Source organism: Ascaphus truei, chromosome 5 (assembly GCF_040206685.1).
Source record: "Ascaphus truei isolate aAscTru1 chromosome 5, aAscTru1.hap1, whole genome shotgun sequence".
Taxonomy (NCBI): Eukaryota; Metazoa; Chordata; class Amphibia; order Anura; family Ascaphidae; genus Ascaphus; species Ascaphus truei.
Window position 1 is genome coordinate 187,906,558 of NC_134487.1, and position 27,671 is coordinate 187,934,228.

Consider the following 27,671-nt stretch of genomic DNA (forward strand, 5'->3'; position numbering starts at 1 on the left):
CTAATATACCTCTATTAGGATTAAAATTCTCATTTACCTCTATTAGGAGGGAGAAAGACCACAGTGGGTCAATATCCAGCAGAATGAGACACTTGCAAACTAGGGAAGTGGGGAGGGGCGGGCTTAAAACCTGGGAAGGATGAGCCACCAACCTCCACCAGTTGGAACAGCTGAGAATGGGTTAACAAAACACAGAACCCCAGTAAGCTCTTTTTGGGAACCCCTGAGCCCCCACAAAATATATATATGTATATGTGTCAAAATGGAGTGCTATTGATCGTGGCATATGTATACAACAGACGACAGAGAAGCCCAATGCTACATCCAACATGACAGAAATACACAGTAAAATACTTATATATTCTCTTGAAATAGGGTCATTTAGTTTAACCCTTTGGCCAAAGCGTTGTAAGCTTGCGAGCCACGTCAAGGCAGACACCTGTTCGCAAGTCCTAACACTACCAGATAAAATACTAATATACCTCTATTAGGATTAAAATTCTCATTTACCTCTATTAGGAGGGAGAAAGACCACAGTGGGTCAATATCCAGCAGAATGAGACACTTGCAAACTAGGGAAGTGGGGAGGGGCGGGCTTAAAACCTGGGAAGGATGAGCCACCAACCTCCACCAGCTGGAACACCTGAGAATGGGTTAACAAAACACAGAACCCCAGTAAGCTCTTTTTGGGAACCCCTGAGCCCCCACAAAATATATATATGTATATGTGTCAAAATGGAGTGCTATTGAGCGTGGCATATGTATACAACAGACGACAGAGAAGCCCAATGCTACATCCAACATGACAGAAATACACAGTAAAATACTTATATATTCTCTTGAAATAGGGTCATTTAGTTTAACCCTTTGGCCAAAGCGTTGTAAGCTTGCGAGCCACGTCAAGGCAGACACCTGTTCGCAAGTCCTAACACTACCAGATAAAATACTAATATACCTCTATTAGGATTAAAATTCTCATTTACCTCTATTAGGAGGGAGAAAGACCACAGTGGGTCAATATCCAGCAGAATGAGACACTTGCAAACTAGGGAAGTGGGGAGGGGCGGGCTTAAAACCTGGGAAGGAGGAGCCACCAACCTCCACCAGCTGGAACACCTGAGAATGGGTTAACAAAACACAGAACCCCAGTAAGCTCTTTTTGGGAACCCCTGAGCCCCCACAAAATATATATATGTATATGTGTCAAAATGGAGTGCTATTGAGCGTGGCATATGTATACAACAGACGACAGAGAAGCCCAATGCTACATCCAACATGACAGAAATACACAGTAAAATACTTATATATTCTCTTGAAATAGGGTCATTTAGTTTAACCCTTTGGCCAAAGCGTTGTAAGCTTGCGAGCCACGTCAAGGCAGACACCTGTTCGCAAGTCCTAACACTACCAGATAAAATACTAATATACCTCTATTAGGATTAAAATTCTCATTTACCTCTATTAGGAGGGAGAAAGACCACAGTGGGTCAATATCCAGCAGAATGAGACACTTGCAAACTAGGGAAGTGGGGAGGGGCGGGCTTAAAACCTGGGAAGGAGGAGCCACCAACCTCTCAAGAGAATATATAAGTATTTTACTGTGTATTTCTGTCATGTTGGATGTAGCATTGGGCTTCTCTGTCGTCTGTTGTATACATATGCCACGCTCAATAGCACTCCTTTTTGACACATATACATATATATATTTTGTGGGGGCTCAGGGGTTCCCAAAAAGAGCTTACTGGGGTTCTGTGTTTTGTTAACCCATTCTCAGGTGTTCCAGCTGGTGGAGGTTGGTGGCTCCTCCTTCCCAGGTTTTAAGCCTGCCCCTCCCCACTTCCCTAGTTTGCAAGTGTCTCATTCTGCTGGATATTGACCCACTGTGGTCTTTCTCCCTCCTAATAGAGGTAAATGAGAATTTTAATCCTAATAGAGGTATATTAGTATTTTATCTGGTAGTGTTAGGACTTGCGAACAGGTGTCTGCCTTGACGTGGCTCGCAAGCTTACAACGCTTTGGCCAAAGGGTTAAACTAAATGACCCTATTTCAAGAGAATATATAAGTATTTTACTGTGTATTTCTGTCATGTTGGATGTAGCATTGGGCTTCTCTGTCGTCTGTTGTATACATATGCCACGCTCAATAGCACTCCATTTTGACACATATACATATATATATTTTGTGGGCGCTCAGGGGTTCCCAAAAAGAGCTTACTGGGGTTCTGTGTTTTGTTTACCAGGTTTACTGCCAGCATGAGAAAGAACTGTATACCATTTTTATACATGGCTACACGTGATTGGTTGATTAGCTCAAAAACCAAGAGTAAAACACAGCTATTGACATTCTGCAGTGTTAAACGGCATAGCACCTCCTACGATCAAAGTGCACTAATGCCAGTGACATGTTTAAGGGGTCACTGTTAGGATCCAACTTTACTGATGACAGCAACATGTTTAAGGGGGTCGGTCTCTCTTATAATCAAAGTTTACCAGTGACATGTTAAAGTGGATACAGTACATCTGGGTGATTTATGCCCAACACAAATGAGACATTAAAAGTATTCATTATTTTAAACGTTAGTTTGTAAAAACAGGGAGCCGTGACTTCAGATTTATTTCCTCTGCCTGCTCTCATCTGATATCACTTTCTGTTCCTCAAGTGTTCGCACATGCAAAGCCCCACTCTATCCCCTTCCCTGGTCTCTGACACAGTGGGATAAAAGTAAAGATAACACTTCATCGACAAATATTTCCCCTTTAGAGGTCCCGAAGAAATTCAATTTATAAATTTCTTCACAAAAAAAATAATTAAAAAAAAAGTGCAAAATGTGATTAGCAGTTAGGTGGATTTAGGGAAGCCAAATAAATTAAATTCTTTACAAAAAGTTGTTTCTTTGTGGGATTACACCTTCAAAAAAAAAAAAAAAGTAAAGTGGCTCTGATGATATAGCACCTAACTTACACATGTTGATCTACAAAATGTTGTTCACCGAGAGCTGCGGGGTGAAAGAAGGATGTTTACCATGACTGGGGAAGCAGCGTCTCCATTATATCCTCCATATGGTTACATCTGTACAACTGGGAGCATCGGGATTTGAAACAGACTCCATATCACTTTAAGTTATTGATCCATGTCTCTAACTCAATACCAGTGCATTGTAATTCACAATAGCCCTGTATCTCGAATGCCAATCGGGAAGTAGGACTGGACTTTTGATGAGGTTGGCAAGACTAAAGTGTTAAATAGACCCTATATGTAGTATCTTAAAGCTGCAGTTCAAGCTGCTGTTTTTGGAAAAAAAAAAAAAAAAAAATCCCCATTCAACATGTGCATCAATACAATCTGCACAGTGGCAAGTGATTAGCTAAGCTGATGGTCGATCAGTTCTCCTGTAATCGATCACTTGCTCTGGGTTATTTAATTCAGTTCTTGCACAGCATTTTGGGCAATGTAGTCCTGGAATATGATTGACTGGGCAGTTACTAGATTCAATTGGTGCACTGCTAGAGAGAGGGCGGGGCTCAAGAACCAGAGCCTATCAGAAGGGGAAGGGGGCTGTCACTTTAGAAATGCTTCCTACATTAGAAACATAAAAAAGTCTTTAAAACATTTTTTTATTTTTTTAAATGCTACAAGTATTTTCGCATAAAACAGAACTGATTAAAAAAAAAAAAAATACCCACAAATAGGATGTTGCTTGAACTGCTGCTTTAACCAACATACTTCTTGTGCTACCGTATATACAGTAACTGTGGACACACAATTGGGACTAATGTGTGGCTGACCCACTCCCACTAAAGGGGATAAAGACCAGTTCAATATGATTTTCACAAATCCCCTTGACTTTTTTGTTAAGAAGCCGATTTTGAAAAAGTCTGTACCGTTCATGTATATCAGCCAACCGAGCAATGACAATGGAAATGTGATTTCAAATAAAGTGTACAATAAAAGTGTAATGACTTACCCCATATCACAGAGAGAGGTTTCTTCTCCCAAGAATTAATGCTAGAAAAATAGAGAGATTGTAGTCTGTCACTTGACATGATTAGAAACACCAGTAACAAATAACCGTGAAATTCAGACAGAACCCTTCACTATAAGGTCAATGTATCAAGGGATATCAACTCACATTACATTAACAAACACAGCGTAATTATTAAAATACAGTATATTGCCCCAATTTTGCAGCCTTGATACCTAAGCTTCTATTGCTTCTAAAGGCTGGGACCCGCTGCGCCCTGTGGCTCGGGCGGCCACGTGAGCGCAACTCACTATTGCTGTTTAGCCTCACGATCCGGTCCCAGTCCCTCCTCACTGCCAACTGACTAAGTACTGTGACGCGTCAGCCAGCAGGGGATACCAGAGAATTGTGTTCCTGTGCAGCGACGCGTCACATGGTACGCGAGTCAGCCAATGGGGAGGAGGGGAGGGAAGGAGCTAGATGGGAGGCTCCTTGGGTGGGGAGCAGGGAAGGAGCTGCAGGTTAAAGTGTGTGTGTGTGTGTGTGTGTGTATGTATATGTGTGTGTGTGTATGTATGTGTATATGTGTGTGTGTGTGTGTGTGTGTGTGTGTATATGTATGTGTGTGGGGGGGTGGACGGCACCACGATCAGATACCGCCCCCCTCCCTCCCACTCCAACCCCCCTCCCTCCCGCTCCCCTCCTTCCCACTCCCCTCCCTCCCGCTCCCACCCCACTCCCTCCCGCTCCCACCCCCCTCCCTCCCGCTCCCACCCCCCTCCCTCCCGCTCCCACCCCCCTCCCTCCCGCTCCCACCCCCCTCCCTCCCGATCCGCCCCCCTCCCTCCCGCTCCGCCCCCCTCCCTCCCGCTCCGCCCCCCTCCCTCCCGCTCCGCCCCCCTCCCTCCCGCTCCAGCTCCCCTCCCTCCCGCTCCAGCTCCCCTCCCTCCCGCTCCAGCTCCCCTCCCTCCCGCTCCAGCTCCCGGCTCCCTACAGACCGCATATCGCGGTCTGTGTCTGTCAGCACCCCGCCTGTCTGCAGTGCGGGCGCGCTGACTGAGGGAGCGGGGCCTTAGCCTTAGATCTGACAAAGTCAGACTTCTAGTCCTCCCAGATCATCAAGCAAGTGCCATCACCTGTTGATTGCTGAGCACAGAAAAAAAAAGACATCTATAAATACTTTCAAATAATATATACGGATGTACTGTGTTAAAATGTAGAATAACTTAGAGTTTCTATAGTATTCGATGGCAGTGATAACACAGAATCTCCCACCATACTCTAGGCTACATCTGTAAAATAAGAAATAGAACTACTTTTTATCCAGAGGTCAAAGTGCGATGGTACTAAGTTTGAGTCCCCGCTGGCGTGGAGCACGCTCGTGCTTTGAGAGCACTCCAAGAATCAGCGCCGGGTGTCCTGATATGTGCAGGGGGAGGTGGCATTGCGGGTAGTTGAGTGCGCAGGAAAGTATACATTTTTTGTTTATCTAAGCGCCGACTGCGGGTGAGCGTGTGTGCCCGCGCACAAGCGCACGCACTAAGTGAGCAGGGACTTACATATATCTATATAAGTAACCACCGCGCGCTCGGCGCTAGCGGGGACGCAGCCTAAGGGGTATGAAATACTGCTTTTTTATTTACCAATCCAAGGTACCACTACTTTTTATTGACACATAGTTTCAGTTTTGCTCTTCAAGAAAGGGGGATTTATTTTAGAAGGACTCTCTCCCTTATGGTTTAAGTGTTAGATCATTATTTCTAAGATATAGTACATAGATATTATTCCTTAACATTAAGAATCTTATTCAGTCGGGCCCAATAATGTTACTTTTTTCAGCCCAGTGACTTCTACTGTTGCAGAAAGAGTAGTGCTTCTGAGTTATACAAATGCTGATCACCTGACTCTGAACGTCTCTAGTGCCAGAGGGTTAAGCAGTGGAAAGTGTTAAACTGGTTTCTTTAACTCTTAGCCACTCAAATTGTTAACTGTCCATCCAAATCCTGTTGTATCGCATGTAATCTTAAACTTTTGCCAATAGATGGCACTGTTCTCTTCTTCCTATACTTGGTTCCATGTACTGTATGTCCTCCTAGGTCAGTATTCTGCAACCTTTCAAGGAAGAAGAGCCATAGTTTGTTTTGTTCAGAATATTCAGAGCCACAACACATGCATGAATATTACACCCACACAAACACATATATCGTACACACACTAATAGGTATACTGTATAAGCATTACCATACAACAAACTTACTTTAATTAGAATTAGGAAAAGGAAAAAAAATACGTAGGGGTATAAAATGCATCTCACAGTAATAAGTCCCTTTATTTTGTTCGTTGTTTATCTGTGCAAAACAGTTTGTCATTTACAAATACACAATACATACACTACCCCTCCCCCCCAATACATACAGAATACAATGCTCTCCCAAATACATACACACTATACCTATACTGTATATCTATATATATAAAATTGAATTTTGTGAGGTTGGTGCTAGATATGGTGAATCTGATTGGTCCTCAGCCTCTGGCCAATCAGATTGGTGGCTCTATGACGTCACCCAACTGCCACTTTTCCTCACCCGCAGATCACCTTCCCCCTCGGCCTCACCCAACTGACACACACACTCTTCATCCAGCTCACCTCCCCGCCGGCACCCCCCCAGCTCACCTCCCCCCAGGGAATCCACCAGGCTAACCCGAGCCCCAGCCAGCAGCAGCATGCGGGTAGTGTCGCCGCCGACACAGCTCCACGCACGGGGGGGGAACCGCCGCCGCCTCGAGCCGCCTCTTCCCCACCACACCGTTTCTCAGCAGCGCCTCACCTCCCCACCCGCTGCCGCTGCCGACACAGCTCCGCGCGGGGGAGGGGGAACCACCGACGACGACGACACCCGCCTCTGCCCCACCACCCCCACCCTCTCAGCAGCACCTCGCCTCCTCCCCATCCGCTGCCGACACAGATGCGCGCGGGGGAGGGGGAACCACCGCTGCCGACGACAATCGCCTCTGCCCCACCACCCCCACCCTCTCTCAGCAGCTCCTCACCTCCTCCCCACCCGCTGCCGACACAGATCCGGGGGGGAGGGGGAAGGACAACACCACTGCAGCCGCCTCTGAGCCCACCACCACCACCCCCCCCTCTCAGCAGCGCCTCACCTGTCCACTCGCCGCCGACACTAGCGCGCCACCGCCAGTCAGCGGGAGGGGGGGGGGAGTCAGGAGAGAGGGGGGAGAGGGAGTCAGGAAAAGGGGGGTGGGAAGGGAGTCAGGAGAGAAGGGGGGGAAGCCCACACATAAATACATACTGACTGACACACACTGACTGGCTGACTGACACACACTGACTGACTGACAAACACTGACTGACACACACTGACTGACTGACTAACACACACTGACTGACTGACACACACTGACTGACTGACACACACTGACTGACTGACACACACTGACTGACTGACACACACTGACTGACTGACACACACTGACTGACTGACACACACTCACTGACTGACACACACTCACTGACACACACACTCACTGACTGACACATACACTCACTGACTGACTGACACACACACTCACTGACTGACACACACACACACTGACTGACTGACACACACTGACTTACTGACACACACTGACTTACTGACACACACTGACTGACACACACTCTCTGATTGACACACACACACACTGACTGACTGACACACACTCACTGACTGACTGACACACACTTCCCCCCTCAGTCAGCTCAGCTGCCAAACACACGGGGGGCACAGAGCTGTGAACAGGGGGGGGGGGGAAACAAAGCATTGAATGGGGGGGGGGAATCGGAGCTGTGAACAGTGGGGGGAGGGGGGCGCAGCTCTGAACAGCTGTGAAGAGGGGGGGAAGGGAGTTGAGAGGGAGGATGGGGGAGCCAGAACATTACATCACTGGCAAAGTCGGGTATATCAGCTAGTATGTATATGTATATATGTATATATATATATATATATATATATATATATATATATATATATATATATATATATATATATATATATATATACAACTGTATGCTCATCTGCATGTCTTAGGCAGGTCTGCAACCCCACCTTTCCCCATTATCACCCAGCATACAGCACTTCCACTGCAGCAAGGGATTCTGGGAAATGACATGCAAATGAGCACACAGTGTCACTTTTTGCCTCAAAAAACATTTTTAACATGGTTCCCTATAGGCTTAAGCTTGCTGCATGGTCACAGCTTTGAGCACAGCCAGGGTTAAGGTGCATACCCAGAAAACCACCCACAGACAGCTGTTTCGACATTAATGGGTCTCATCAGTGTGGGGTTGATTTTAACTGGGTATGCAAAGAGGCTATGGGATAGGCTATACCATAATACTCAGTTAAGTTATGGTGAGTAAAAAAAGTGACAAAAACCCTCCACAGGAAAGCAAATATGCAAACTTAACTTATCTCAGTATTATGGTATAGCCTATCCCATAGCCTCTTTGCATACCCAGTTAAAATCAACCCCACACTGATGAGACCCAGTAAGGTCGAAGCAGCTGTCTGTGGGTGGTTTTCTGGGTATGCACCTTAACCCTGGCTGTGCTCAAAGCTGTGACCATGCAGCAAGCTTAAGCCTATAGGGAACCATGTTAAAAATGGTTTTTGAGGCAAAAAGTGACACTGTGTGCTTATTTGCATGTCATTTCCCAGAATCCCTTGCTGCAGTGGAAGTGCTGTATGCTGGGTGATAATGGGGAAAGGTGGGGTTGCAGACCTGCCTAAGACATGCAGATGAGCATACAGTTGTATTTGCATATTTGCTTTCCTGTGGAGGGTTTTTGTCACTTTTTTTTACTCACCATAACTTAACTCAGTATTATGGTACATATACATATACATATACATACTTAGTTAAATTATGGTGAGTAAAAAAAGTGACAAAAACCCTCCAAAGCAAAGTATACTAGCTGAGAGACCCGGCGTTGCCTGGGATGTAATTTGGCCGCAGTGACTGGTTGACTGGGAGGGAAGCAGTGACTTTGGGAAGCGGTGGGTGGGCGAAGCAGTGACTTTGGGAAGCGGTGGGTGGGTGAAGCAGTGACTGGGTGGGTGGTTGGCTTGGTGAGGGGGTCAGCATTGACTGGGTGGGTGGGTGAAGCAGTGATTGGGTGGGCAGTTGGGGGGGTCAGCAGTGACTGGGTAGGTGGGGGGGGGGTCAGCAGTGACTGGGTGGGGGGTCAGCAGTGACTTGGTCAGCAGTGACTTGGGTGGGGGGGTCAGCATTGACTGGGTGAGTGGGGGGGGGTCAGCAGTGACTGGGTGGGGGGGGTAAGCAGTGACAGGGTTGGTGGGGGGGGTCAGCAGTGATTGGGTGGGCAGTGACTTTGTCAGCAGTGACTGGGTGGGTGGGGGGGGTCAGCAGTGACTGGGTGGGGGGGGTCAGCAGTGGGTGGGGGGGGGGGTCAACAGTGACTGGGTGGGTGGGTGGGTCAGCAGTGACTGGGTGGGTGGGGAGGGTTGGGGGGATCAGCAGTGACTGGGTGGGTGGGGGATTTGGGTGGATCAGCAGTGACTGGGTGGGGGTGGTCAGCAGTGACTGGGTGGGGAGGGAAGCAGTGACTGGATGGATGGGGGGTCAGCAGTGACTGAGTGGGTGGGGGGGTCAGCATTGACTGGGTGAGTGGGGGGGGGTCAGCAGTGACTGGGTGGGGGGGTTAGCAGTGACAGGGTTGGTGGGGGGGGGTCAGCAGTGACTGGGTTGGCAGTGACTTTGTCAGCAGTGACTGGGTGGGTGGGGGGGTCAGCAGCATTCAGCAGTGACTGGGTGGGTGGGGAGGGTCAACAGTGACTGGGTGGGTTGGTGGGTGGGGGGGTCAGCAGTGACTGGGTGGGTGGGGAGGGTTGGGGGGGGCAGCAGTGACTGGGTGGGGGTTTGGGGTGGATCAGCAGTGGGTGGGTGGGGGTGGAGGTCAGCAGTGACTGGGTGGGTGGATGGGGGTGGGGGATCAGCAGTGACTGGGTGGATGGGGGTGGGTGGGGTGGGTCAGCAGTGACTGGGTGGGGGTCAGCAGTGACTGGGTGGGTGGGGGTGGGGGGGGCAGCAGTGACTGGGTGGATGGGGGGGGGGCAGCAGTGACTGGGTGGGTGGGGAGGGGTCAGCAGTGACTTCAGCAGTGACTGGGTGGGTGGAGGGAGGTTTCAGCAGTGACTGGGTGGGTGGGGTTTCAGCAGTGACTGGGTGGGTGGGTGGGGGGTTTCAGCAGTGACTGGGTAGGTGGGGGGGTCAGCAGTGACTGCGTGGATGGGGGGGTCAACAGTGACTGGGTGGAGGGGGGTCAGCAGTGACTGGGTGGGGAGGGTCAGCAGTGACCGGGGGGTGGTTGGGGGGGAAGCAGTGCGTGGGTGGTGGGGGGGTGTAAGTTGGGTACAGTATGTGCACTTTTCCCACCGTAGTTCTGCTGGGAAGAGATGCTACTGTAAGATGTATGTGATGTTGCGCAGCGTCCATGAGTTTCACGTGGGAGAGCAACCCGGAGGATCTCCCCCCCCCCACACCGTTTGTGGCTCTGCTAGGGTCCGCAGCTCTGGGGCCGGCGTGAGGATCACTGGCGCGTGGTTCCATTGATCTCCAGGCTATCTGGGGGCGGGCCACCAGGCGGAGGTGTATGAACGCAACCCGTTGCCTGTGCTCCGGTGAGTGGGGACCTGTGGTGGGGGTGATCCGGGAGACGGGGACAGGCCAAAAGTGGTGGAGTGGAGCGGAGAGCTGGTGTGTGCGGGCTGTGACATGTGGCAGGAGGTGCGTTGGCGCTTCCTCTCCGTCCCATGTTGGGGGGGGGGTGTGGAGCGAGAGAGCCGGTCTGTCTGGCGGCTAAGTGTACCAGTGGGGTAGGTGTGGTGAGCGGTGGCTGCAGGCCAATGAGAGGTGTGCGGGGGGTGGGCGGTGCGAGGGACCAATCAGATTGGCCTGAGGCAGAGTGACGGGTCAAAGGACCAATCAGATTGCCCATAGGGACACCAACATACAACGTTTAAAAAATAAAAAATAAAATATATATATATATATATATGAACAAAACACAAAATAGATGCCGCAGTCAAATCAGCTCAAAATGAACTAGTAATACATAAAACCAGACATCAGGGTAAATAATACCCTTTGGCGGTGCTACCGACCCAAAGATCATATAACCACAAAAAGAGAAAAGAGGGTCAAAAGATGGAGCACTCAAAAAGTATGTAATGAAAAATAGAAAAATGGACTTTATTAGCAATGCAAAAAATAAAACAAATGAGACATACCCAAACACATACCACATATAAGATGACTGCTGTAAAATAAAACTTATAATAACTAAACACAAAAAAACCCCAAACCTGGAAAAACCATGTAATAAGAGTCCCAATAGAACATAACAAAACTAGGGGAAAGAAAATTCACCTAGAGATGTGGTAAAGATCGGCCGATCATATAGTAAATAGGAACTCAAAACAATGAATGAAAAGACCAAGAAACAAAATAATAAATCAAAAACCTGCAAATAAAGCCAATAAGAAAAATATATAAACCTAGATGCTGCATGATATAACATATGAAAATGACAGGCAAAAAATAAATGCTAACTGGGGAAGATGTGCAAGACAAACAGCAAAACACTTAAATGGCTAAGATTTTTTTTTAATAAGTAACATAAACAAAGCCACAGAGGTAAATAGAAAAGACCCTGTGAGATGCTGAGATTAATGAATGAGTCCTGATACTCGTAGGGCACTACAAGCATGTAGTAGGCATGGTAGGAAAGAAGTCCAAATAAAGCACAATGTGCAATCAATACAGCCCCCCAACGTTCCAAACAGTGGAGTAGTAGACAAAGGCCAGCATCGGACGCCCCAGCATCAGTTGAATGGTAAAGTGAGGGTGAACACAGACATGACGCTGGACAAAGCACACATGGGTCAGAGGGTAGTGAGGGTATGACGCAACTCCGCTCCGACGGCCGTTTCGCCGTGAGGCTATATATATTGCCTTAAACTTGCCTTGGAAAATCTGGGTTTATCACCAACAAGACGCAGGTACATGTTGGGTACATGCTGCAACATTTCACACATTTCTGCCGAGAGTAATGGTCCATCGGATTAACTCAGCAGGGGTTCCTGGCAGTCCCATTCAGTTTGAATGGGACTGCCAGGGACCCCCGCTGTTAACACGATGGGCCATTAGTCTGTCTGTAGAAATGTGTGAAATGTTGCAGCATGTACCCAGCATGTACCCAGCATGTACCTGGGTATTTTTGGTGATTGCCCCTGATTTGTTTTAGAATAATAGTCGGTACTACAGTATATATAAATGTTGGTGATTTATGGTGTACGAAGTTCCAAGGTATTATAGACATGAAAGTTGTATCACACAACTTTAAACTCTCCATAGATGGCAGAAAAACACTATGTAACAAAATGATCTAACACTATCAGTGCTAAATAAGAAATATATGAAGTTGTTCAATAAACTGTAATAGTGCCAGTCAGGGTACTATTGCATGGAAACTCTCAAAGATGCCCCGATCGGTACTATTACAGTTTAAGAAAAAAATACCTTTGTATGAAATTAAAAGTTCCTATTAAAATTCCACTCCTTCCAAACACCCCCTCCTACTAACACAAAACAGTTGCTGTCACTGACATGACATCACAGGAAGGTGACAGGAGTATATCAGATACATTAAAAAAAACTGAACATGATAGCTTTCAGAGGAAAAGGATGTCCATTACCTGGTGCATATAAATTTAGTTAAATTTTAAGCACTTCTTCCCATTATGTGTTATTTGTATTATTTGTTATTTATATGTGCAACTTATCCCTGTTTAACAGAAACTGCATCTAAATCCAGCAAGGAGCTGGTTAAATTAACCAGACTCTACCTGCCTAATTAGGAGTCTGTGAAAAAGCCTCATGTGAGACGCAGGAAAGAGATTTTCCTCAGTACACAACAGTGCTGACATGAGGAGAGGATCTTGAATATACAGGAGTGTATTGACAGCAAGACACAAAGGGACTAGACCTCTTTTCCTGGATGCAGAGGACCCAGGAACCTGCCAGAGGCTGGACCCTCAAGCATACCAAGACACCGGGACATCACTGACCCGAAGGGCTACCTGCTTTACGGTACCGCTGAGACTTTGTGGTGGTAGGCTGGAAAGGGGCTTATATTGCCTGTCTAATAAGAGAGGGACTGGGGGAAGTGAGTTAGCCCTTAAAAAGGGATAGGTGTTTGTTGTTTTTGTGTGTTTTTGTTTGCTATGCTGTTTATAGGGACAGGCTCAATAAAGCCATATGTTAATTTCACCCTAAACGGTCTCCATTTGCATACATCTGCATATATCTCTTACATATGGTATGAGAAGTGGGATGAGAGGTGGCCCTTGAATTTCAAAGGGGCCCCGGAGACTGCCTGTGATTTTATTTTGTGCTTTTGCCTGCATACAGTTCATGCAACAGCCATAGCAACAAAACAAAGAATCACGTGAAGAAGTGACCACATTTAAAGGGCTACACATCCAGGCAGGAAAACTACTGTACACTGCACTGGAGAAAGCCACAGTTTGACTGGGAGGACTGCGACAAATGGTGACCCACACAAGGGACTGATACTGTGATACTGAGTCCACCCTACCACTTGTGTGAAGGAAAAAAAACCCTGGGAATATAAAATTGCCACCCAGCTGAAATACAGACTCTGCAAGAATGGGGAAGGAAACCCTCTGCAAGAATGGGGAAGGGTAAAGAGTCCAGCCACACAGAGCAGTTTCCCTTTGTGAGGATGCGGGGATCACGGCGCTCACAGCGCGACCTCTCCTCACCTCCGAATGCCCACGCTGCCATGAGACGGCTTCCTCACCTCGCCCGATCTGCTCCCGCTGTGCAGGGGCGCCCCCCTCGTTCCCAGCGGGCCGGCGCTGCCCCGCGGTCTTTCAGGGCTATGGCGGTTCCCTCTGGTCCCGGACGCGTGCTCTCCGACTTTACAGAGCGCGCGCCGGGCAAGGATAATTTATTCACTGCAGTAGCAGTGAAACCATGCCCCCAATTCTCACAAAGGCTGCCACTTAACCCTAAAGCTCCTCACCTGGCTGCCTATCATAGGAACCAATCCAGGACAGCTCCTCATGTTCCTCCCCTCCATTCCCTATTGGTCAGCCGCACCTGTCCTGCCTCTCTCACATTGCTCGACATAGTCTCTGCTTGCGGACGTCTATTCTGGCACTCCCTTTGCTCTTTGTTTATTCAGGTTGTGACCCGGCTTGGCGGACGTCCCTCTCTGGCTCTGGACCCCAGCTCCCACTTGACCTTGCAGCTTCTCTCATCCCTTGACCACAGCTTGGACCTCGACCTCCCGGATCTCTCTCTCCTTGACCTTGACTAACGGCAACGACTTTGTCTCTACTGTACCGGTACCGGCAAGTATTGCTACACCTATTCCCACCTGGCCTGGCAACGCCAAAACACCACACTCCGGACACGCTCCTTCTGCTGCGGGTGCGTGCACATATACATCCCCACCTCAGTATAAGGGACGAGTCTGGTCTGCGGGCAGCACCGGCGTAACACCCTTCAGGCCTTATTTCGATGATGAGGATGATGCTTATGTGGCCCCAGAAAAAGGGCAGCAGCCAGAGGAATATTTTTTTAATCAGAGCCAAGGAACTGCAGCAATAAGCAATGCGCTTTGATCACAAGGAAGGTACAGAAGTTTTTCTTAGCAAGTGCACATATAGAATCACAGATGAGAAAGAATGTGTGCACAGTACTGCTGATGTTTCAGAAGTTACCAAAGTAAAGAAGAAAAAGTCTACAGAGACGCCTGTGAGAGCTACAAACTCTGCAAGCAAAGTCTGCCTACCTGTAAGACTACCAGCTGGGATTCTATCGAAATACAGTGAAAACAGCTGCAATAGCGCCTCCCGAGGTCAGGAAGAAAAATACACCTGATAGCACCAAAATGGAGGGCAAGATGTGGCGTTCCTGTAATGAACCACAAAACACAAACCCACAAAACACCCACAAAACACCCCATGGATGGTGGAGGTGCCTGAACTCGGTATGTACCAAAAAGTCTGGTCTCTATGATGATGAGAGGGAGTAGCAGATCACTGAATATTTATGCCAGCTAATGCAATGGCAAGAAAAGCCTGGCAGATACAGTGGAACTGCTGAAGTTTCAAAAAAAGTAGGAGACCCAGTATCCCTGATGGCACAGAGTTGTCTAAAACAAAAAGGTGGATAATGAAAAAGAAAAGCGGTTCTTCACTTACCGTGGAAGGAACAGACACTTACGCAGATCCCGAGGAGGAAAACAGGGGCCGAAATGCCCTGCAACCTAGAGAAAATGGAGGATTTGTCATGCGGATGACAAAATATCCAGAGGGCCCAAGGCAGAAGTCGTGTAACCCAAAGAAGTGTCTGTCCGGTTCTAACAGTGAGGAACCCTCAACCAACCATACCAGGCAAGCGGAGCCGGAACCAGTGAATGACGATCCCTTGAACAGCCCTGAAAATGCACTGCAAGCTGCCAGGCATAACTGCGATCTGCTCAGTGAAAACGTGAAATGGGAGAGAGAAAAAATGCTGAGCAACAGAAGACTGCTCACAATGTACTCTGAGGCCAAGACCGAATTGGAGGATCAAAGGATGGATATAGATACTGAGAACACTACTAATACCGCCATGGATGAAAAGCAGACCAAGTCTGACCGAATGATTGCTAAACATGATGATCTGAGACAGAAGTACTGTAAGAGGAGGCACTGAAAGAGATTACAGTCTCTCAGCAAGAGGTTTGCAATTGCCATAGAGAGTTGGAAGTCTCTCAGAATGAGGTTCATACTCTCCGCATAGAACTGGATGCCTCACACCAAGAGATCAGCAGTTGCCGCGCAGAACTGGAAGTCTCTAAAAAGGAACTTCACAGTCTCTCTGAGGAGCTGGACATCTTTCAAAAAGCTGTCTACAGTGTTAGTATGGATCTTAAAGTTTCTCAAAAGGAGCTTCACACCCTCAATCTAGAGATAGACGTCGCATGCCAGGAGACCGGGATTCTCAAATCAGAAGTGTGTAAGCGTAAGTATGAAGAGGCTGTGAATATTATAGAGACTGTAAAAAGAGAAAACACAAGGCTGAAAGAAGAAAATTCTGATTTGACTGACCACATCAATGAATAGAAAGGAAAGCAGCACGAGCTAGAAAAAATAAAGAAACTACTGGAAGATGAAAAGTTGGAAGCATTGGAGCAACACATGCAAGCGGAGCACCTACTGCAGGACCAGCTGCAAGATCTGGGTGCGCACCTCCAGAATGCCTAGGAGAAGCAGTAAACTCTGCAGGAAGAAAATATGCAGGCTGCTAAAGAAGTACAAGTGCTACAGGAATGTCTCAGAACCAAGTATGTCCTTGCAGAGCAGCATGAGAAACTGAAGGCTACCCTGAGCATCACTAGAGCATCACTGGAGGCCAAACTTAGAGGCCAGGTGACTCAGTATGAGAGGGAGCATGAGAAGGTCTATAAACTGAAGCAAGAGCTAAACTTGTTTGAAAAGGGAGAAAGGCAGCGGAGTAATTCATAAATACTACAAAGCTCTTGTCCAAGCAAGATTGGAGAGAGAAAAGTATCTGTGCAAATGCAGCGTTCACCATACAGGCTGCCTACAGAGGAATGGAAACTCATCAGCTAAATCGCCAGAATAAAGCAGCCTGCCTTCTCCAATCCATATAGAGAATGAGACGACAAAGAGAGAACTATGAACATTTGTAGCAATGTGTCATTCTTCTCCAGTCAAATGTTAGGAAGTGTCTCCAGCAAAGATGCTACAAAAAAATGAAGGAAGCTGCTGGTGTGATGTAGGACCTGTATCTGGATTGAATCACAACTGAGATGCCACAGTAGTCGATCGGTATGGACACAAACTCCACCCAGCTTGAACCATCCATGAATATGGCTATGGAACCTGATGCAGATGGTCACCCTAAACTCAGGGAAGAAAGGATTGCCCAACCCAGGGGAAAATACATGCCCAAGCGGTCAGAAGAAATACTGTGCTTGGAAAAAGATCTCCTTGAGCGACTGAGTGCTGATCTCAAGCACCTTCTAGAGGAGACACTATAAACCTGGAGAAAGGGCTCCAATCCCAGCGGGACTCAGGGTTCTCATCCTCCATCAACTCATTCGAGCTGCAGGGATATATTGAGTGAGAGTGGAAGGATGGGCTTTAGCCGTGGTAAGCCCACAAACAGGGGAGGTATGTAACAGGGACTTATCCCTGTTTCAGTGTAATGGGTGCTCACCACTAGCAAAACTGGACCGCAAGGCTGAGGTGGGAATGTAAGTATAAACCGACCTCCAGCCATGTGGACACATCCGGAGTGCAGAGTGATAGTTGTATAGCCGGGTCAGGGTTGGAGAAGTGAGAATGGTAATAATACTCGCCGTGGTCAGGGGTTGGAGAAATCGTTGTAAGGTCCCACGCTGCGGGGACTCCCGCTCCCGGCATCCTCTTACCTTGCTCTTCTGCTGCCCCGAATCCCCGGCGGCGTTCCCCTGTCGTCGGCGTCAACCCCGCGGCTGCTCTCTTCCGGGTCGCGTGCGTCATCCTTACAGGCGCGCGCAGACCCAAGCCTCTATCACCTGGTGTCCTGAGCCTGGTCCCGCCTCCTCCTGGTGGGCATGCGCACTGGTGTGCTCCCCAGCCCCAGCTCGACCAGGTCCGCCCCCAGGCTTCTCTCTCCTATCAGGGTTAACCCCTGGACCGCACCTCCACTCCTCCCTTTCCCCTGATTGGTCTCAGCCCACTATTTAGTCTGGTCTCCCCATTCTCTCAGTGCTCTGCATAGCTACTGTACCTTGGTGCTGTCTGCTTCTGCTTGGCTCTCTTGTTTTTCAGTCCCTGTTCCTGTCCGTGCATTCTCTGCTGACCTCCCTGGATTTCGACCTTGGCTTTGGACTTTGACCACGCTGCTTTCTGGACCCCTCGGACTTGGCTATTGGACACTCTACCATGCTGTCTTCTATACCCCTTGGACTCAGCAAACGGACCCTCAACAACGCAGCTCTCTCCTCGACGCAGGCTTATGGACACTCTACCACGCTCCCTTCTCTACTCCAGGACCATTGGCTTACGTACCCAACCGTTCTATGTCGGATTTGGCAAGTACCGAACTACTTCTATTTTTGTTCCCCGGATCATCTACGCTACTTCCACACTCCGGCCGCGCCCCCGTTTAATGTTAGGTGTGTGGTATTTGTCATTTCCACCTCAGTCCCGGGGTCTCGTCTGGTTTGTGGGCAGGCCGAGCGTTGCATTATGCAGAGCCCATCAGACCCAGACCCCCCGAGGTGGAAGATACCCTGACCACTATCTCCAAACATTTCACCTTTCTGGACAATCAGGTTACCGCACTTAACCAACAGGTTGCTACTTTAACCTCTCAAATGCCCCAGGTTAACGCCTCCAGTTCCGCTATTCCTCCCACTGTTTCCCGAGAGGGAGCAGGCACATCAGAGTTGCGGATCCCTACGCCTAGTAAATATGCTGGAGACCCTCTTGCAAGCCGTGGGTTTTTAAACCAGTGCGAGATTCAATTCGAACTGCCACCTTCTCGCTTCCCCACAGATCAAACCAAGGTAGCTTACATCTTCTCCCTCCTCACCGGGGATGCGTTGGCCTGGGCTTCACCAATCTGGGAGCTAAGACCTGAACTCACTTACAGCTTTCCCAACTTTAAGAGAGAGTTTTGTTTAGTTTTTGATACCCCTGGATGTAGTGTTATGGCTGCTTCCTCCTTGTTCCACATTTCACAGGGTCGGAAATCTGTGGCACGATACGCTCTGGAATTTCGGACAACCACGGCTGAGACTGATTGGAATGATGGTGCACTCTCCGCGGCCTTCTGGCAAGGGCTATCTGAGTCCTTAAAGGACGAACTGGCGGCTCGTGGGAGGCCATATTCATTGGAGGCCCTGATCGCTTTATGCATCAGGGTGGATCAACGACTTCTGGAAAGGTGGGCCAAACATCAACGTCCTCGTACTGATGTCCTTATGCCTTCTGCTTCCAGATATCCTGCTCCTGTCTTACCGGCATTGGATGCTCCGGAACCCATGCAACTGGGCAGCCATCAACTTTCGCCTATGGAACGACTTCGTCGGAGGACTGAGGGCCTGTGCAATTATTGCGAATCTCCTGGGCACATCTTGCCACGTTGTCTCTTGAGGCCGGGAAACGCCAGAACCCAGTGAGGTATGAGGGGATTTCACTGGGTACAATCTCTTCATTCCTCTCTCCCGCACAGGAGTTTCCCAAGCGCATCTTACTCCCTGTCCTCCTTAAGTACGTCAGCCTCCAAATCGCTGCTCTTGCCTTCCTCGATTCTGGATCAGGAGGGAATTTCATGAACCATGCTTTTGCATTTCAGAACAACATCCCTCTCCAGGAGAAAACCATTCTGGTTGGGTTGGAGGCTATCGATAGTTGACCTCTTCAGCCAGCCTTTATTTCCTTGGAGACACTTCCCATTGAACTTTCTATGAAGGATGGACACTTGGAATTCATTACTTTTGATGTCATCCATTCCCCTTCGGTTCAACTCATTCTGGGCCTACCGTGGTTACAACTCCACAACCCCATTATCGATTGGACTGCTAAGTCTCCCATCCGATGGAGATCTTCCCATGTAGAGTTGCTTCCTCCTTCCCCCACGGTACTGGCCATCTTGGAGACCTCCCCCCTGCAAGAGGCCACCCTACCGGAGGATTATTCAGAGTTCTTGGACGTCTTCTTCAGTAAAACTAAATCCGAGGAGCTTCCTCCCCCATCGCTCTTTCGACTGCTCGATTGACTTGATTCCGGGAGCCCCTTTCCCCAAAGCCAGGTCGTATCCCCTATCTTTGCCCGAGATGGAAGCCATGGCTGAGTATATCACGGAGAACCTTCTGTAAGGATCTGCGCCGTGGGTACACCCGCTTCCAGTGCCTCCTTACCTTTGCTCCGTTCCACCCAGGCTCCCCAGCGGCGTGCCTCACTTCGTGTGGTCCCCTCCATGGCTGCTTCCACACTTCCGGGTCGCGCACGTCACCCCTACGGGCACGCGTGGACCCAGGCTTCAATTTGCTGGAGCCGGGCGCCTGACTCCGCCTCCTCTGACGCATCGCACGCATTACGCGCTTCCCTGCCCCTGCTCCATCAGGTCCACCCCCCAGGCCCTTCTCTCTATCAGGCCCTTCCCCGGGCCGTCCCTCCGCTCATCCCTTTGCTCCGACACGTCCCAGCTACCCAGGCACCTCTCCCCTATCAGGTCCTCCCTCGGGCCACTCCTCCGTCCCTCCCCTTGCTCTGATTGGCCCCAGACACTTCTCCCCTATAAGGTCCGCCCTCGGGCCACTCCTCTGTTCCTCCTCTTCCTCTGATAGGTCCCAGCCCCCTATTTAGTCTTCCCTCACCATTTCCTCTTTGCTCTGCATAGCTTTTGTACCTTGGTGCTGTCTGCTGTTGCCTGGCCCCTTTTGTCTTTCTGTTCCTATTTCCTGTCCCTGGATATACTTCTGACCTCCCTGGATATCGACCTTTGGCTTTGGACTTCTACTACGCTGCTCTCTGGAACCCTAGGATTTGGCTTTGGACATTTCTACTCAGCAGACTTCTATATCCCTTGGACACGGCTTACGGACACTCTACTACGCTGCTCTCTCCATCCCACGACCATTGGCTTACGGACTTTACCTTTCTACGCTGGAGCTGGCAAGTACGGTACTCATTCTATTCTTAAAACAAAGAGAGATACCGGCGCCTAATAAGTCCAATTAGGTGGAGTCCTTGAAATCCAGTAGAAATAATTCAAGTTCCAGAATGATAATCAGCAATCTATAAGTCTTGAGATGACCAGATGGAACTTCATGGGAAGTTGAACATGAAACAAAAAAACAGAATTTAGTGCAACACAGCTATGATAATTCATACAGACATGAACTCACAGGACCTACTAACAACACAAACAAGACTAACAAACACAAAAGCAAAGCTGGAAATAAAAGTTAGTTTTAATATAACTATAAAATATAAAATGTTGGACAATATCAGGAGATGCCGATCCGGTTGAGTAAAACCAGAATATAACTCACAGGACAGAAGAAGGTTTATAGCAATGAGCGCCAACCAGGCTGGTAAGATCTGTCCTCCACGTGCAGAGAGATAGGCATATCCCCTTAGGAAGTGTGCTCACGCACACGAAACGCATAGGGTGCTTTTTACATTGTTGGACATTCTAAGGAGAAGCAGGTTGTATGCAGAGTGCTGCAGTTTTGTACAGAGCGGCAGAGGAGTGAAGATCTCTGTTCGTTTGCCAGCCCCGTTGAAGGTCCCGTCCATTTGTGACGTCACGTCCGGTGACGTCACTACCAGTCCCGACAAGCACGGGACACTGGGAAGTACATCGGGGACGTCACTTCCGGTTTCTGGGACCGCAACACATGGAGGAAAACGCCGGTGATCCAAACTCTCTGCAAACTCTCTGCACGTGGAGGACAGATCTTTTTTTTTTTTATAACTTACATTTTATTGAATCAAAACAGCATAAAATAAATTACAGAATACTTTTGTCTTGTATGCAAACAATATTTTAACAACTGTGTAATTAACTGTGCTTCGGGACCCGGTCTTCCGGGTATTTTGGTGTGGACCATACAGTCCAAGCCGACTCTACTTAAATGGACAAACAGACACTTATAACTCAACTTAAAAGGGGAGAAAATACATACTCACAAAAAAAAAATATATATAAGGAAAAGGGAGGTCGAGGAGGGGTGGGGAGGGGAAAGGGGTAGGTTGGGGGTGAGGTAGGGGGAGTGCGTTAGCAGTAGATGCGACACGTGGCCCCGTGCCAAGCATCACAGATGTTTGCAAGCTGAGTCGTCTCTCACATTACTTATATTATAATGCTGCTATAAGGGGTCTTGGGTGTATAGAATACCTCCTGTAAGCCCCTCCCAAGGAGAACGCATCTACTTTTATCAGAGCCATATTGAGGACCTCTCAATCCCCGGGATATCTGTCTGTGCCAGCCAAGGCGTCCAGACTTTTAGAAAATTGTCACCAGTATCGTTAACTAAACTCGTTAATTTTTCCATCTGGCAAATGAACCAAATTCGATTCCGAATCTTTGGGATGGTTGGGATATCAGATTGTTTCCATAATGCTGCGATCTCGCACCGCGTTGCAATTGCAAAATGGGCAATTAGTTTGTTATTTGCTTTGGAAAGGCCCGTCAATGGCCTGTTCAGGAGGAACAACCACGGGTCTGGGGGAATGGTGAGATCAAACAGTCTCTGTATCCAATGTCTAATCGCCTCCCACAGTGGAGAGATCCGTGGGCAAGACCACAGCATATGTAACAGGTAATTTGCATTGTACACGTCTTTTACAGTTTTGGTGATGTGGACACCCAGGTATTTTATGTGGTTTTGTTGCCAGTTAAATTTGAAATTCAATTTTAGTAATTTCTCCATGTGTCTAGGGAGGTTGATGTTGAGGGCTTCCGATTTGGATTGATTGATTTTGAAGCCGGAGACCATAGAGAATCGATCTAGTAGGTCGAAGAGGTTTGGTAGGGACGTAAAGGGTTTTGTGATAATCAAGAGGATGTCATCCGCATACAGGGCCGCTTTATGGGTCTGGGAGTATTCGTTTAACCCTGAGATGTCTGGGTTTCCTCTGATTTGTGCCGCCAGTGGTTCGATACATAGGGCAAATAAAAGCGGGGATAATGGGCAGCCCTGTCTCGTGCCACTCTTTATTTGGAATGGCAGAGAGGGTAGCCTTGGTGTATGACCCTGGCGGTGGGGTTAAAGTACAGCGATAGAATCGCCTCACTCACCCGATCTCCAAAGCCAAATGTCGCAAGCGTCTCTTTTAAATATGGCCAGTCTATCCTATCGAAAGCTTTTTCTGCATCCAGACTTAACAACATGCTTTGAGTTGCCTTACTATTTGCCAAATCCAACAGATCAATAAATCGTCGTGTATTATCCGCTGCTTGCCGGCCCTTGATAAATCCGACTTGATCTGGGTGTATAAGTCTGGGTAGGATGAGACTAAGTCTATTGGCCAATAATTTAGCGTATAATTTAACATCAGTGTTAATTAATGATATAGGCCGGTAACTTTTGCAGTCTAACGGGTCTTTCCCAGTTTTATGAATTAGTGATATTGACGTCTTTAACATCTCCTTGGGGATGGGGGCTCCCGCTAAAATAGCGTTAAACATGCGGAGCAACCTTGGGGCGACCAGCTTTATACATTTCTTATAGTAAAGCCCTGAGAATCCATCAGGCTCAGGGGCCTTTGATGGCTTCAGTTCTTTAATGGCCTGAGATAGTTCTTCCATAGTGAAGTCAGCATTCAAAGCTGCTCTATCAGTGTCCGTCAATCTCCCTAGTTCCGAGCTGGCTAAGAAATCTCTTAGGGCACCGCTCATTGTAGAGTTATGTGCCACATTTTCACCGTTGTACAGTGTTTCATAGAAGGAGCCGAATTAGTTTACAATTTTCTGAGGATTAGACGTGGGGGTACCAGATTTTAAGCGTATAGCTTGGATGTTATACTTAGCTTGCTGTCCTTTAGCATGCGGGCCAGCATTGTATCCGGCCTGTTCGCTTTCTCGTAAAATTTTCTCTTTGACCAACTCAGTGAATTGTCAGCTCTGGAAGCGAGAGGCGTGCACGACAAGGAGGTGAATGGCAGCTTAGAGTGTGAGCTCAATCCCCTCCCGCGTTTCAAATCGATCTAACTCCAGCAAAAACACAGCATCTGCATAATCCAGAATCTGCAGAACGTGTCTAAATATACAGACATGGCATCAACTAAGACTTTAAGAAAAAAAACACAGCCGGTGTCTACTTATTTTAAGAGCAAAGAGGCTGCCAGGGCTGACATACCTGAGTCTCCAGTGCAGACAGCATCAGCAGACCCAGAATTGGACCCCTCACCTGAAGAACCAGACGATATGGATGTAATGAGACGTAAAGACATGAAGGAGTTTTGCAGCAATATGCAACAATTCTTTAAGTCTGAACTTTGGGCACTTCGGAAGGATATGGACGCAATAGGGGAGCGTACAGCCGCTTTGGAATCCAGGGCAGATGAGACAGCTACATCCACAGCACAAACACAGACTCAAATATCCGCCTTAAAGGCACAGGTCACTTCCCTAGAGGATAAAATTGAGGTCGCAGAGAACCGCGACCGGCGCTGTAACATACGGCTGAGAGGGGTCCCAGAAGCTATAACTGACCCAGAGGAATTCACCTCGAGGTGGCTGGAACATATATTCCCAGACATGGCTGCCAGAGACCTGGTTCTGGACAGATGCCACCGGGCGCTGAGGGGACGACCTCAGCAAGGAGACCCCCCGAGGGATGTGGTGCTTAGATTCCACTGTTACCGCACCAAAGAAGAAACATGCCGGATAGCAAGGGAACTGAAGGTAGTGGAGTTTGAGAAAATAGAATTCCAAGTGTATCAGGATCTGTCACCTGCCACGCTAGCAAAAAGGAGAGCAATGGCCCCAGTTACCAGAACGCTACGAGATCAAGAGATTAGATATCGCTGGCTGTTCCCATGTGACCTCATGGTCTTTAAAAACGGAGTGGCACATATCCTCAAAAATATGGAGGACACTGAGGGATTCCTTAGGAGGGTCCTGAGTTCAACACAGAGTCCCCCTCGCCATGCGGTGGCTAAAGATGGCGCTCCCGCGCAGCCATGAGCTAACCCACGACTGATGCACTGAGCCCTGCATGAAAGACCCTCCACTAGCCACAACCACCGGAATCTACTATTTGGACCAACCCCAAAACTGCCCCTCATGCCCTCTGGACTGCTTGGGACCCCTTCCACAGCCCTCACCAGTCCCTAGAGAGGGGAATCAGCGCCCTACAACGCAGCAGGTCCTACTTACGTTTTTTGGCCGGCAGCCATCTTCCCTTGCTCCTTCCCTTGCTCCTTCCCCGAGGGGCGTGGGAACTTCACAGATCTTCGCGGGCTTGTCCAGTGACGTCATCACCCCGCGCCATCTTCCCGCGAGAGCTGGATTCCAGGCACCTGCGCAGTAGAGGGAGGAAGCAGAGGCACCTGCTGCCCTCACCAAGATGGCCGCCGAGGAGTGCTGCCACGCGCGGGACCTCCGGCGCCTGCGCAGAAGAGGGAGGAAGCGAGGGCGCTTACTGCCCTTCCCAAGATGGCCGCCGAGGAGCGCTGCTACGCGCGGGATCCCGGCGCCTGCGCAGAAGAGGGAGGAAGCGGAGGCGCTTGCTGCCCTCACCAAGATGGCCGCCGAGGAGCGCTGCCACACAGAACGAGGAGGCTGGCGGGGACACAGACACGGAGAAGCTCTAGACACGCTACAAGGGAGTGTGCATAGCAGCCTCCGCTCGTGCCCATGCCCCAGAACTGTGGTCTACACAAAATAAAAAGGATCTAAGGGAAAGGGAGGAAGGGGGTGGGAGGAGGAGGAGGAGAGGGGGGGAGGGGAGGGGGGGTGGGAGGAGGAGGAGAGGGGGGAGGAGTAGAGGGGGGGAAGAGAAGGGTAGGGGATGAAGAGAGGGGGGTGGGGGAGGAAGGAGGAGAGGGGATGCATATGTACACACTCAATAAAAAGGATCTAAGGGAAAGAGGGGGGTGAAGGGGGTGGGGGAGGAAGGAGGAGAGGGGGTAGAGGGGGAAGAGGAGACTGGATGGAGGAGGAGGAGAAGAGGGGGGGGGAGAGAGGAGGAGAGAGGGATGGGGGAAGAGGTGGAGTGGGGGGGGAGGGAGGAGAGGAGGAAGAAGGAGAAGGGAGAGGAGAGAGGAGGAAGGAGAAGAAGGAGGAGGGAGGAGGACGGGGGGTGGCTGGTTGGGCTCCCACACACAGAAGCCAATCCCACCACAGGGTTCATTATATAAGGATTTAAAAAATTACTTGAGCCCCACGACCACGGAGTTCCGGACTATCGCGGCTGAGACTGATTGGAACGATGGGGCTCTTTCTGCGGCTTTCTGGCAGGGACTTTCGGAATCCTTAAAGGACGAGCTGGCGGCTTGTGAAAGGCCATCCTCACTGGAGGCCCTAATCGCTTTGTGCATCAGAGTGGATCAAAGACTTCTGGAGAGGCGGGCTGAACGTCAACGTCCTCATACTTCTGTTTCCATGTCTTCTAATTCCAGGTCTCCTGCTCTTGTTCTACCAGCATTGGATGCTCCGGAACCCATGCAACTGGGCAGTCATCAACTTCCTTCTATGGAGCGACTACGTCGGAGAGACAAAGGCCTGTGCTTCTATTGTGGATCCCTTGGGCACATTCTGCCGCGTTCTCCCTTGAGGCCAGGGAAACGCCAGCGCCCAGTGAGGTTTGATGGAATCTCACTGGGTACCATCTCTTCTTTTCCCTCTCCCGCACAGGGTCTTCCCAAACGCATCTTACTGCCTGTCCTCCTTAAGTATGCCAGCATCCAAACTCCCGCTCTGGCCTTCCTCGATTCTGGGGCAGACTGAACGCATGAATCAGTCCCTTGAATAGTATTTGCGTTGTTTTTCTTCCGATTCTCAGGATAATTGGGCAGAGTTACTTCCTTGGGCAGAATTTGCGATTAACTCTCTAAAGAAACTAGTCTACTCATGAATCACCGTTTTTTGTAAACTACGGATTTCATCCTACCTGTCTCCCCATGCATTCTCCCAGGTCCGGAGTTCCTGCAGCAGATGTTAGGGTATCCACCCTACAGGGGTCATGGAGGAAGATTCAAACAGTTCTACAACAGTCCGTGCTAAGACAGAAGAGACAAGCAGATAGGCTTCGTCGGGAGGCCCATAAGTTCGTACATGGAGATAAGGTCTCGCTTTCTTCTAAAACTATCAAACTGAAGGCCCCAACCCCTAAACTGTCTCCCAGGTTTCTGGGTCCTTTCTCTATTCTGAGACAAATTAATCCTTTGGCCTATCAGCTTTGCTTGCCTCCCTCTATGAAAATTTCACCCGTCTTCCATGTCTCACTGTTGAAACCGTTTATCCAAGGCAAACAATTTGCTCATCCTTCTCTTCGGCCTCCTCCCCCAATTGTACCAGGACAACAGGAGTTCGAAATCCAGTCCATCATTGACTCTCGCATCTCCAGGGGCAAGCTCCAATTTTTGTTTCACTGCAAGGGATACGGACCTCAGGATTGTTCTTGGGTCTCGCATGCGGATCTTCATGCCCCAGCTCTACTCAAACGATTCCACCAAAAATTTCCACTCAGACCTTGGATGGTTCGTCCGGAGTCCGACCCTCGAGGGGGGGGTACTGTAAAGATCTGCGCTGTGGGTACACCCGCTTCCAGCGCCTCCTTACCTTTGCTCCGTTCCGCCCAGGCTCCCTGGTGGCATGCCTCACTTCGTGCGGTCCCCTCCACGGTTGCTTCCACACTTCAGGGTTGTGCACGTCACCCCTACGGGCGCGCGCAGACCCAGGCTTCAATTTGCTGGCACCAGGCGCATGACTCCGCCTCCTCTGACGCGGCGCGCGCATCACGCGCTTCCCTGCCCCTGCTCCGTCAAGTCTGCCCCCCAGGCCCTTCTCTCTTATCAGGCCCTTCCCCGGGCCGTCCCTCCACTCCTCCCTTTGCTCCGACACGTCCCAGCTACCCAG